The sequence below is a fragment of the Suricata suricatta genome, chromosome 3 (genome assembly GCF_006229205.1).
Source record: "Suricata suricatta isolate VVHF042 chromosome 3, meerkat_22Aug2017_6uvM2_HiC, whole genome shotgun sequence".
Classification (NCBI taxonomy): Eukaryota; Metazoa; Chordata; class Mammalia; order Carnivora; family Herpestidae; genus Suricata; species Suricata suricatta.
Genome location: NC_043702.1, coordinates 45,522,134 through 45,536,022, shown reverse-complemented (window position 1 = coordinate 45,536,022; position 13,889 = coordinate 45,522,134). Strand labels below are relative to the sequence as shown.

General features: G+C 37.9%; 1 protein-coding gene and 1 pseudogene across 1 annotated transcript in view; one reads left to right on the top strand and one right to left on the bottom strand.

Moving 5' to 3' along the window:
• The window catches only part of FAM171B (family with sequence similarity 171 member B), a 68,407-nt gene that overhangs the window by 15,612 nt on the left and 38,906 nt on the right, over window positions 1-13,889 (top strand). The window lies entirely within an intron of this gene.
• On the bottom strand, window positions 8,559-9,310 carry LOC115287635 (annotated as a pseudogene).

Sequence of the window (13,889 nt, the reverse complement as noted above, 5' to 3'; positions counted from 1 at the left end):
GACTCTCCAAAATGAGATGTTCGGCTAGGCTTCCAATTTAATTTGTTCTTTGGTCCTTTCCCACCAATCTAGGTCAGCTGTGGTACATGTACCTTCTAAGCAGTCATATATGCAATGTCTGGTACCTTACTTCCCCTTTCCTTTGCTGCCCTCATCCACCCATGTTTGGTGGTGAAAATGTTAACCTGTAAACCTGAGAGTTATCAGCCTTCATGCTACTGTGTGGACAGAGCCAGTAGCCTGGGTGTGGAAAGGGAGAAGCCTCTCTATAACCTAATCCAGAGATGGGGTTACTGGCTTCCGTCATTCCCAAGATCCAGCCAGATAATGGTTACCCTCATGTTTTGCTTTTACAGCCTTTCCTTGAATGAGTTGATAAATTCTCATTCTTGCCTCAGCAAATTGGATTTCTGTTAACTAAAAAGCCATAGCTAGCTCAATATGTTATTTCCTGCACTGAGTTCTAACTCCAAGAAAATTTTAAATTTGTAGACGTTTTCTCTCCCCAGGGGCATCGCCCTACCCCTGTCTTACCCCTAATTCCAGCAGAGTTCTGCTTTCTCTGTGAAGCTTTTCCAGTCCATAATTGTTTCTCTCCTACTAGACCACTTACAATCCCTATCTGGTGATTCAATATTTGGTAACATGGTGTTTTAAATAAGTCTCTAATTTTAGGTTTCTGGTGTGTTTATTTTGTCTTTCTCTTGAGCTTCTGAATTCCTTCAGATCATAGATATATTCATTCACTCATTTTACATCTGGAATGCCTAACATCTAGTAAGTTTTTAATAAAAGTGTGTTGATTCATAACATTATGATTATATCCTTAGAAATATTTATGAAACTCTCAGTATCTTTTGTTATTTCTGTATTTACCCCTCATGCCTATCACAGTGCTGGACATATAGTACATACTCCAAATACATGGTAATTGAAAAAAATGTGTGTTGTGTTCTTAGACTTATGAATTTATAGCAGATGCTGACAGTATTAAAATGAATTTAAGAAGCAAAACAGGTGAACATAGGGGAGGGGAAGCAAAAATAAGGCAAAAGAGAGGGAGACAGACCATAAAGACTCTTAAATATAAAGAACAAACTGAGGGTTACTGGAAGGGTGTTGGTTGGGGAATGGGCTAAATGGGGGAGGGGCACTAAGGAGGACCCTTGTTGGGATGAGCACTGGGTGTCACATGTAAGTGATGAATCACTCAGTTCTACTCCTGAAATCCTTATTACACTTTGTTAACTAACTTGGATTTAAATTTAAAAAAAGAACGTAAAATCTTCAAATTCATTTTTTAATGTTTTTTAAAGATGATGAATTGAATAATACTATATGGTGTTTTAAGGTTAAAAACTGTCAGTCAGTCATGATGTTATGATACCAGAGTTTATGGCTTAAACCTGGAGCACTTTTCAGAGTCTTTTCCTTTCTCTGCTTTATATTTTTGTTTCATTCCATTTTTACTTTTATTTATTTTATTTTTGTCTCTTATTAACACTTAGTTTTGTCACTTTCTGGCCTGTGACGATAACCTCATGCCTCTCTCTCTTGCTCCCCTCCTTTCCCCTCCTTCCTTTCCCCATCACTTCAAGGTGCTAATTTAGATGTGGGATTGCAGACAAGAGCCTTTCTATCTCCTCAAAATCCTGCCCCAGGGCCTCTGACTTATAAAAACAAAGTTCTAAATCTACATTGCAAACAAGTACATTTAATTAATCAGTCTTCAATGATTATCAAACAAAGTCCTCTTTCTCACAGAAAGCATAATAAATGAGGGCAGTCATTAAAGTTTATTAGTGGCACTTTAAAGAACTGGGTGCCGAGCTGAATATTAGCCACAGTTGTAATGCTGGAGAGGAAGGGGCCTTGGCGAATTTGAGACCCATAAGGGGGCCAGTGTGGCTGCCTTGGAGCGTGTGCAATGCGGCAGGGTTCAGGTGTCCTTGGTAGGGCAGAGCGTGGGGTTCTGCGGATCCACACATGCACCTGTGGCTGACGTCTGTGCCTAGAGAGGCAGCATTCTAGGGCTGGTGGCTAGAACATGGGCTTGGGGCAACTGAAGCTCAGAAATCTGCTCTGCCTCCTTGGGTGTGCTCTTGGGAACTGGGGTGCCTTACGGAAGTGTTAAGCTAGAAGTTGATATATGTGAAAGACCTGGAACTTCACAGATGCTTGTCAATCCTGTTATTAATAGAGATTGTTTTTAGTAAATTAAATATTTCAGAAGCACAAATATTCTGTCTTGATTTATGTTCTTGATAGTATGTTCATAAGAGTTGACTAGGTTTTACAGCTTTCTAGTAAATGAGGCTATTATGTTTTATTATGTTTCTTTGTAAATTAGACTCCAAAAGTGCATCTGTGTTTCTGTAATAAGTAATATTAAAGTATATCATGGAATAAAATTACTTTTTTTTTTTAAACAACGTAGAACCAACATTGTCTTTGGAATGTTACCTCAAGCAAGCAAGCAAAATACACTTGAAAGCCAAAAAACAGTGAGGTATTCATCTGCCAGCTTCAAGTTTTCACTGTTCTATGGATTCCTTTTGTTTTGCTGAGAAGACAAATCAGCTTTTAAGAAAGACTGAATTCAAACAGTAGTTTTTATTATTTTTTTCTGTCCAGAAAATCTTAACATGAGCTGGCATATTCTCAGCATGCAAATACTCCAAGGAATACTGGCTCTGGTCCTTTGTATTCAAAGGATAGTGTTTCTTCTTTATGGAAAAAACAGGAACGTTTTGCAGCTCTCCTTTCGCTTTGCCAGCCTTGGCAGTATGGTGGGGAGTGGTATTTGTCCATTAAAATGGTGTGTCTCGATACACTCTCCTTAGAAGAGAATTCTGCAAAGCAGATGAATCTTAATTATTTTTGAATACGTACCTCAGAGGAGCAGTAAATGCCGTTCTTCTCCGGTACTGCCAGTTACAGCCAGTTACTGCTCTGCAACAGAGAGGGACATTCACATCCTAATGGAGGCAGCTGATCGATTAACATATTGATTGGATTTAGAGGATTGCATGATTGCTTTCTGTGACATTCCAGACTGAATTCTCAAAGTGGCATGGCAGTTGCACCTAAGCAGTTTACAATGTTTCTAATGTTAACAAAATTCACAAATAAAACAAATTTAAGCAGTTTTCATTAAAAGATGAAAAAATGGGATAGAATTATAAACTTCATATTAAGAGAAAAGCATTCAGAAATGATTTGCCATTCTTATTTCTCTTAGTAGGAAGCAGAAGAAAGTCATGAATTATAAAGGCCAAATAGATCGTCAGGAATTTATTTCAAACCCCTAGTCATGATATATATATATATCATGGTTGTGTCTAAATTAAAGTAATAAACCAGACGAAGGGTTGGAAAGTTGATAGGACAAAAATTGATCAGAGCAAGTAGTTTAGGAATTTTTTTTGTCCTTTTTGAATATAACTGAAAACAAAGGAATGAGCCGTTTCAAACTGATCTTCTTCCTCAAAACTACCAGAGCCTGGCAGATGGCAGCCAGGTTCACAGTAATGACTTTGAATGGTGGGATCGATGAATAAATGTTTGCTTCTTGATTGGTTAGGTGAAATTGATAAGTGTGGCAAAGGCTAATAAGACAGCTATGTCTCAATTGATGATTGGCTAAATATAAGACTTGACCTCTATCACTTATTTATTTTTTTATTTTAGAGAGAGAACCCAAGTGAGCAAGTGCGAGCTGGGGAGAGATGCTGAGGAGGTGGGGGGAAGAGAGAGGGAGAGAGGGAGAGAATGAATGAATGAATGAATGAATGAATGAATGAATATGAATCTCAAGCGGTGAGCATGGGGCCCCAGGCTAGCTCCCACAGCCCCTGGGATCAGTACCTAAGCTGAAGCCAAGAGTTGGTCACTCAACCTACTGAGCCACTCGGGGCCCCACCTCTGTCACTCAGTTTTTAACGTGAAGCAGCTTATGCTGTTCTCTTAGGCTTCATCGTAAGAGGAAGAAATAGAAAACTTTACTTTAAAGATGGTAATTTCTTAGTCTATAAAGTCCAATACTTAAAAATTAAATATGATATATTGAGATTCTAAGATGGTAAATTATTCAAACAGTCAAATAGAGATCGGCATCTGGTGAAACCCTCAAATTCAGTGTAGCGAGTGCAGGTGGTCATTTACTATGCAATCTCTGACATTTTGTAAGGACTTTGAAGAGCAAATTTTCTACTCTCAAGATATCTAATGTTTATAGGGGGAGAGGACATAGGCATATATAAATACAATACAAGGCAGGATGTTATAATATGACCATTAGAGTTTTAAAGTGCTGTGAGAACAGGAGGATGATGAGACAGACTTTCATTATCAAGGGGCTGATTTTCTGACTGTTTACAGCTTAATTGCCTGCTTTTTGATCACCACAGTTTTAGAACCTACATAAGACAAGGTGGCTGGAAAGAAATAGAATTATTTTTTACTGTTGTGTCTAAAAGGATGGCTAGCTGGTAGAACTTAAGGCAGGAAACAGAAACTAAGATTTTGGTTTATATTTTTATAATTACTCATATCTTCACTTTAGAAATAAATTCCTCTCCTGGGTTTTAAAGAATTTTCATCTTAATTATGAAATATTTCAAACCTAGAAATATGATCTATATATAATGGATATCCATGTACTCATCACTGAAATTAATCAGATATTAGCATTTTGCTATATTTGCTTCAGATTTTTCATTCCCTCTTTAGGAAACAAAGATTGAAGATTCATTCTTTTACCTACATTATCCAGAATTATTATATTATTATATGTTATATAATAATTCTGAAGTGGGTGTCAATCTTTTTTGTTTGAAAATCTGTAAGAGATGTATGTACATATTATACATATTATTTTACAGTTTGAAGTTTTTCATTCAGCATAGTATTTGGGAGACTTGTTGATATATTCACATTTTATTAATTTGGTTTAATTACTGCATAGTATTCCATTTTATAAATAAGGCAGATTGATGTACAATTAGGTTTTATCTAACAACTTGCTATTATGTAGTATATAGTGGTCAATCTAGCAGGCGTCTCCTAGGTGAGCCTAAGAATTTATATAGTGTTCAGGACACCTGGGTGGCTCAGTCAGTTACACCTCCGACTCTGGCTCAGGTCATGATCTCACGTTCGTGGGTTCAAGCCCCATGTTGGGCTCTGTGCTGACAGCTTGGAGCCTGGAGCCTGCTTTGGATTCTGTGTCTCCCTCTCTCTCTGCCCCTCCCCCTCTCATGCTCTGTTTCTCTCTGTCTCAAAAATAAAACATTAAAAAAAAAGAATATATATGGGGTTCATACAGAGAAATTGAATTGCCAAATCATAAGCTCTGTACATTTTTAATGTTTCTGGGTCTGTCCAAGTGGCCCTCAGAAGTAATTGTACAACTTGCATTTTCCTGCCCAACACTTTTTTCAAAAATTTCTTATATTTTTCTTCTCTGTGAGTTGTCTTTCTTGTATGTATTGTCTCTTTGTGTCTTTTTTCTTACTGATTTTGTAATTTTCTCTATCTTTTGTATAGTCGTCTTTGTAGTTTGTATATTTTTTGCAGATTCCTTTCTCCAGTGTCTAGCTTGTCTTTTAACAGTGTTTTTTCAGGGTCTTTGTGAAAATTTTAAAATATTTTGATGTAGCAAAATTTATTAATCATCATATTTATGTATTCAACTTAAAAATTCTTTCCTGGGGCACCTGGGTGGCTCAGTTGGTTAAGTGTCCATCTTCGGCTCAGGTCATGATCACATGGTTTGTGAGGTCAAGCCCCGCCTCAGGCTCTGTGCTGACAGCTCAGAGCCTGGAGTCTGCTTCAGGTTCTGTGTCTCCCCCTCTCTTTGCCCCTCCCTTGCTCATACTTTCTCTCTGCCTCTCAATAATAAATAAAATGTTACAAAAGTTAATAAAAAAGAGGTCTTTTCCTAATCTGATGTAATTTAAAACCCTCTGTATTTAGTTCTAAAAGTTTTTCAGTTCATATTTAAGTGTTTAATGCATCTGTAATTTATTTTTGTGTAAGGAGTTAGGAACAGGCATAAGATGAAATAATTTAGATTTTTCAAGTCCTTCAAAACCTGTATATATTACATTCTTTATTCTGTTTTTAGTTTTCAGTAAGCTTCAAGAAATATTAGAACATTTCAGAGGTACCTGTACTTTTTATGCAGTCTATACTTTCATTTGTATTTGATGCATATTTATTTAACTGTGTATCTTCTCCTAAATTGCTTTATGAAGTAGTTTTGCTTTCAAAGCTTTCAAAGTGAAAAGGATCCTTATGGAAAATGATGTCATGTCATACCTAGTACTGGTGTGAAAGATGCAGCAGTATTAGAAGAATGTTAGTGAAATTATTTTTTTATGTGGGAAATACTGTATTCAGTATCTACTAAGGCCTGAAACAGCATCTATGTATCAAAGGATGAGACTACCCTTAGATATCTGAAACAAACAAACAAAAAGTGCTAAACTTACTGCCTAATGAGAGGGAGAGCCATGCTAGCTAGTCAGGCACAGATTTTTCTCAGCAAAGCAAGAAACGAAACTGAACTCACATAGAGTGTTTCTGGGGAGGTATTAAATTCAGAGGTTGGGGAACGTTCAGAGGTGGTGGTGATGGGAAAACAGCGACAGACTCTGGCTTCTCTGAGACTTTTGTTTGGCGAACAGAGGCACTGTTACCGGAGTGGGTCCATTCCTCGTTGGCTGACGTTTGAGACTTTGGTTACTGATTGGTTGCCTTATAGACAACCAATGAGTTAAATGAGGCAAGTTGTCAATGGCTTGTTGGTTAAAGAGGCTTCAAACCAGTTCTGTGGTTCTAAGGCGAGATAGAACTAAATACTGATGAAGCATGTTTAATACTTGTTCTTGTGGCTACCTATTACCATGGTTACAGAACAGTCTGTTTTAGAAGTGAGGGTGCTTTCTTTTAGTTTTGTATGTATCATTTGTTTTTAGTTCACTGCTTCAGAAATTGGGTTATATAGCTTTTTTTTTTTTACGTTTTTGAGTATCCGTTTTATTTTTTCCTCATTGATGCAGAAAGATAGCTTAGTGTAACATCAAATCTTTGAAAAAGAAAAAAGAAGGAAATCAGAAAGCAAAACTTGCCCAAAGCAAACATGGAACCATGAGATAATTCTGTCAGCAACCTAGGCTTAGAAATTTACGTAAGCAGCTTGAGAAAGGAATGAAATATTCTATTTTTGCTAGTTCTGTCCTTGGACTTACAAGATTATTTGTTTGTAAGCTTTTTGTTGTAAGTTGTATTATTGAAGGGTATGGGAGACAGCAGAGGCTGGCTTATTGGGAGCGGCGGCATTCCTGATAACTGGAGAACTCACACACTCTTGGCAAGACTGAGGACTTGGGTTTTTTTTATTCTTCCTGAAATCTGTCCTTATGTGATTGCTAGTGACACATGGGAACTACCTCTACTCAGTAAGGCAGAGGCTGTATACATTGTGGACATTATTCACAACAGGTGCACAAAATGGTAAAGGAGCTCCTGGTTGGTGGAGCCTCCTACTGAGACATGATTGCACCAGATCCACAGCCTGCACAAAATTTCCAGAAAGTTCCATGGGGAGCTTAAGCACTAGTGAAGGAGAACTCTTCCTCCTCATTTCCCTCCTCTGAAAGGAACTGAGCTTTTGCATAATACAAGGTGGCAGGTAAAGAACAGACTGATGTTTTTATCCTGTTCTCTCATGGTATTGTTTCAAGGCAAAGCCATTGTTTTTCCTATAGTTTTTTTAGAGAAATGAGCATACTATACATATGCACCTATTAAAAATGAAAATGTTTTTTTGCATGAGAGCTGAAGAATTATTAAATACTTAAATGCTTGACTCGAGGTTTTAAGATAGAAGAGTTTAATGAAAAAAAAGTATATTGTATGAATGATCTGAGAATGAACAATAGGAAGGACTAAAATTATCACCAGAAGAAAATAGGAACCGGTTGCTTTTGTTGGGGGGGATTGGAATGCACATGGAGTATTAACAGTAAGGAACTGATTCAATTAAGATGATTAATTTCAATCATTTAAGTCATGTGGGTCCAACTTGTAATTGTCTATTTTCACACAAAATATATATTTCCCAGGTTGTGGCCTGTGTAACTTTGGCTTTGGGCATCTGAGGAAACAGTGAAAAACCTCTCTGCTACCATGGCTTCAATCTTACGAGCTTTCTCCTCTGTATACAGATGCATCTAACAACATCTATTATTAAAATCTATGCCATAGATAGGATTAATTCTGCCTGTAGCTGATTGTATTTCTTAAGGCAAATATCCCCAAAAGTATCATATATGGAAAGCTATTCAAATACATAGACAGACCAAAAAAAAAAAAAAAAAAAAGAAAGACACAGCCTGCATAAGTGCCAAAGAGTTTGTGCGGAGCTAGAAAGAAAACAAATCCACCTGGGTCAGAGGTATGGGGTTAATTTCTCTTGCTGAGGTTCAGGTTTCCCCTCAGTGGGTCTTTAATGGTTCACCTAAGTTTAAGTAGAGGAGCGTCTTTCTTCTCTGTTAACCAAGCATGCCCAGGTACAGCTGCTTCTCTTTCTGATGGTAGCTGCTGGGTTCTAACTGAGTGGAGGGACCTCCAGATGTTGGCGTCTTCTGGCTGCCTATTGACAGCAGCCAGGAGGTAGTGCTGAGCCTGGTCATAGTCTTACAGATGAAAAAAGGCCACTGCAGCCCGGTACGAGGCCGTGGCGTTATCAGGCTGTCGTTCCAGGACTGTCTGACTGTATTCTTTCACTCGTTGGTAGTTTACCGGCTCCATCTGAAGGAGACAGGCAGCTAGATTGTTGTAGCGTCTGTCTGGGTGGTGTGAAGTATGTTCTCTTGTTCCCGTGTGACAGCCGGGCCCTGAGGTCCAGATTAGGTATCAGGGAGGGCAGACTTGGATCCAGACCCCGCAGCTGAAGCTGAGCTCCATGGTAGCTACTTACAGCCTCTCTGTGCTTCCCCTCTCGGTAAGGCTGGTTCCCGTTCTCCTGTACAACTGAGGCTCCTGCAGGTGCTTCTCCATAACTCTTCGTTGCCTAGAGCTCTTGCTGAAATGGGAAGTGAGAGAGCAGTGGAGGCTCTGGAGATGGGAGCAACAGCTGATTTAGGTAGCCGATTTAAGAAGGCAGGAAATTACCCTTCTCCAGAAGGGCCCCTCCTTGGGAATGAGTTTTACTTGTCTCTTCTCTGTAGTAATTTTCTATTTTTAAATGTACAGGACTAATCAGGGAGAGAATGTGGGAATAGTAAAGCCAGAGATTAAGTGATTTTATAAAAGGGAAACTCTGGGGCAAAGACACCCTCCCGAGAAAGGAAGGGCCGTACTAAGGTACTGTGGCAGGTGTGGGAATGCGGGTGGAAATCTGCTTCCTCCTTTCTCCTGGACACACCTCCTTGACTCCAGGTTATATAGCTTCTGCAGAGAAACTTGTGTTCAGATTTGGGGGTGGGGAAAAAGCAGTGTATCTTGTTTAGTCATAAATATGCCTCTCTGTATGTACAGTTTTGGCATCACTTGAGATGGGAGAAAGAATTCTATAGAATCATCTAATGTTGTACAATCTTCCGTAATGGCTGATGTCACCTCTTGGATGCCTGAATTTTCTGATTAGGAATAATGTCTTTAATTGAGCAACACACTATCTTCACGACTTTTTTAGCAATGAGACATTGAGTAGTTTACTTTTTGCATCTTCTTTCCTCATTTGTAAATTGAGTGTGTGAGACTTGAGATGAGTTAATAGATACAAGAAAATTAGAAAAATGTCACTCCATGGACAAAGTGTTCTTATCAACCCAGTGTTAACCTTTATTGCTTATTAAATGTTGAATACATAAGATTTCTTATTTGAACTAGGCTACTTTTTTTCCAGTTCATTCCAGATCAGTTAAATGAAGGTTAAAATGTATGATTAACACCTTTGCCTAAAAGAAGTAATAAAGACAAATGAAGTCTTTTTCCTCATTGGTAACTCACAAATGTGAATCATTTATCAAAATTCACTTAATATTTTTAGTAATTATTAATTATTCTATTGCATTATATTTATATAATTTGTCTTTCATGCCAAAGTATCTTATTGAGGTTGTTTAGTTTCATAGAAATAAATAGCCTTATATATTTCTTAAAGAAATGCCAAATTATATAAGCTGAAATGTGTACAAAATATGTGCTAATTTTTTCTGGGGAGGTTTTGGGGAAGTCAGCATTTTTTCAAAAATTACCATAAGAATATATTCAGAAGCTAAAAAAATATTTACAAGTGTGTAAAAATAATACTAAACACCAGTACAATGTTCATGGCCAGATACTGTTTTAAGTACTGTGTATTATTTCATTTAATTCCCCAATAAGGCGTACCTATAGTTAGGTGCTGTTATTTTCATTTCACAGATGAGATTGGCATCGGTTGGCTCTGTAACTTGTTACAATCACATAAATACTAAGAGATGGAGCTGGGATTGGCACTCTGGCTGTTTGGCTTTTAAAATAGACTGTAAACTCTACTGGGGCGCCTGGGTGGCTCAGTTGATTGTGTCTGAGTTTTGATTTCAGCTCAAGTCATGATCTCATGGTTCGTGAGTACTAGTGCTGCATCAGGTTCTGTGTTGACAGTGTGGAGCCTGCTTGGATTCTCTCTCTCTCCCCTCTCTGCCTCTACTTCTCTCTCTCTCTCTCTCTCTCTCTCTCTCTCTCTCTCTCTCTTTCTCTCTCTCCAAATAAAAATCTTAAAATGGACTGTATTTTCTCTCTGGGGAAAATGACCCATGTGTATCCATAAGGTTAAAACACAGTTTTGAAGTTAGCAGTGATAGTTCTAACAGTCATTCTTGTTTTTAAAAAATTGTGAAACAGGCATCATGTTGATGTCCTTAGCAACATTTAGAAACTTTTTGTTTATGGGAATCTTTGAGCTCAGTGAAATTGCAAGCAACATGTTTGTGTATTTATGGGTACACACACGTGTGTATGTGTGCACTGGGGGGGGGTGTGAAGGTGAAGAGAGATCATAGATCCATCAGATTGTCAAAAGTATTTTAAAAATCACTGTTCTGATGCAAAGTGGAGGAAATCTCTTAAGTGGAGTTATATCATGATGACCAGGATGGTCAAATTTGAAAGCTCATTTAACTTAGATTTCTTTCCAGAAGGACAGTAGATGCGTCTACTATACTGGGTGCTTCTGTTCAAATGTCACTCTTCCTTTTCCATCCCCTTTCTGGTTCCATTCTGTGCTCTCTGTGGTTCCTGCCCCACTCTGGCTTAGGACTCAGCGTTTTGGCTTAGTCCATCTAGAATTTTCTCCTGTCTGCATGGTTTCTTTTGTTAAGGTGAGAGGTGCTTTCCGGTATCAGCTTAACTTTCACCTCTGTCAGGAGCCATTTTGGAACCTTGAGGTCTGGCTTGGGGTCCCTGCTCTGTGTTTCCATAGCGTTTGAAGTATCGGAACACTTTGGGCTCTCAGCTGAAATGGCCCATCGACTTGTCTGTGGCCTCCCACTGAACTTCCTGGCCCACTGTCAAGATCTTGTTGTTTGGCTAACCATCAGTGCCTGTGATCTTGATCAACAAGTATAGGCTACTCAATAATTGTTGAATAAAAGAATATTTTTTCTGTTCTCTTAATCATTGAAGCTCAAAATTTTCCTATTGTTTTAAGTTGACCTCAACTGTGATATTGTATCAGTTGCCAAGTAATGTTTTTGCTTCTGATCCTTCTTTACACTATCTCTACTCTAATTTTGACTTTCTTTATTTGATCCTAACCTATTTCAAAAGCTACCTCTTGTTTCTCACCATCCAAGTCCATTTTACAGATTGCTTCCAGAGAAATGGTGCATACCTCACCTGAAAGGTCTTTTCACATGCTGCTCAACCTTTCATTACATAGACAATGGACTGAGATTCAGTCATCTCCCATTGTCCCCAGATTCCTTTTTTCTTGCTTATTAACTGACTGTTATTCCCTTAACATTGCATTTATTCCCCTCCCCCCCCTCCTTTTTTTGCAACTTGGTGCCCTTTCTCATGCTGTTCCTTCTTCCTTATATGTCCATACTTCAACTCTGTGCTTTAAAATTTATCTCTTCCAGGATTCCTGGGTGGCTCCTTTGGTTAAACGTCTGACTCTTGGTTTTGGCTCAGGTCACAGTCTCATGGTTCTTGGGATTGAGCCCTGCATCAAGCTCTGCCTGATAGCACCGAGCCTGCTTGGGATTCTCTGTCTCCCTCTGTCTGCACCTCCCCAGCTTGTTCACACTAAATAAATAAAACATTAAAAAAAATAAAATTTATCTCTTCCTTCAAGTTCAGCCTCAATTCCTACCTGAAAACATTCCTCATTTAGAATTCATATTTCCCTTTTCTGTACACCCATAATACTTCATATTATTTTTGTACACCTTTCCTACTGGAATTTCAACCACAGACTTCAAACTGCATAATATTAAATATAATAACATACATAAAAATTTGGCACTGTTTCTGCACAAACAAGGTGTTGAATAAGTAGAAGTTATGGTTGGTATATGCTACCTCTGGACCTGGCAGTTTACCTGATGCCTGGTCAGGCTTCAATAAATGTTAACTCAAGTGACTTTAATTGATAGCTGAAGTTCTGAAAATATTGTGATGCTACCTATAGAACTTTCTTTCATACAAAATGCATACTGCATATGCATTGTCATATCTACTTTGTCTGTTAAGATCTTTCAATTTCATGTTACTTTTTCACCCCAGAAATAATGAATGATTCATTTTGCTTAAAATTTTCAGGTCTGGCAGTATGCTGGTTATCTACTAATACTAGGCTGCCTCCCGTACATGTTGAATTCATGCTGTGCTAATGCTTTAAGCACTCGATGTTTTCTGTGTAGCGCCTGAATTTCCATTTACTGGTCAGTATTTCTCTCAGATGTCTGATTACCGGGAAAAGGCTCCATTTCACTACGGTGTCAGAGAAGCATTGGAGAAAACGCTGGGACTCATTCTGTCTGAATCTAACCACTCTCCCAGCAGGGTGGGTCTCATCTGCCTTAACGAAATGCTGACTGACAGTAGATTTCAAACCCTTTCTAAAAGACACACTGAAGCATGTGTCTGGCAGGTTCTAAATAAATTCCATTTTCTCTTTATTGATTTAAGCATACTTTGCATGTAGAAGGAAGACTCTGTTAAAGGGAAAATGGATGTTTTATTAAATCCTTTCCATTTGATTTTACTGTGAATAAAGTTCATGAATTCAGCAGTGCAATCCCCAAACAACCAAAGACGATATGATGGACTCCTATTGTTCTTAGGCTGTTGTTTGTATAATTAATTGTCTTCGTAAGAGGCTCTCTCACACTATCAAGGTGTATGAAGAAAACACAAGACAATGCAACTAACAATGTTGGGAATGAAAAGTAAACTTAAAGGAAAATAGAATGATTTTGAAACTTTACTGAATATTGGTTTTCACCTTAACTCCCTGGGGTAAGGGAACAATCACATTGATATATCGACTATAGTAAAATAAAATATGAATACATTTACAGTATAAATTGATATCACTTTCTGGAAAGTATTTTAGTAATACAAATCAAGAAGCTTTAGACAGTTTGTACCTTTGCCCTATTATTTCTCCTGCCAAGGAAATGATTGAAAATTCAGATTAACATTTATGTACATGGATTTTTAATTAAAACATTATTTGCAAATGTGAAAAATAGAAATGACTAAACATACACTAATAGGAGAAAGTTAAATGAATAATAACCTATAGAATGTTCTTCAGTAGTGAAATGTGGTAACTGTGAAAAATGTTTAATACCATGGATACGTGTTCACAATACAATCTTGACTGA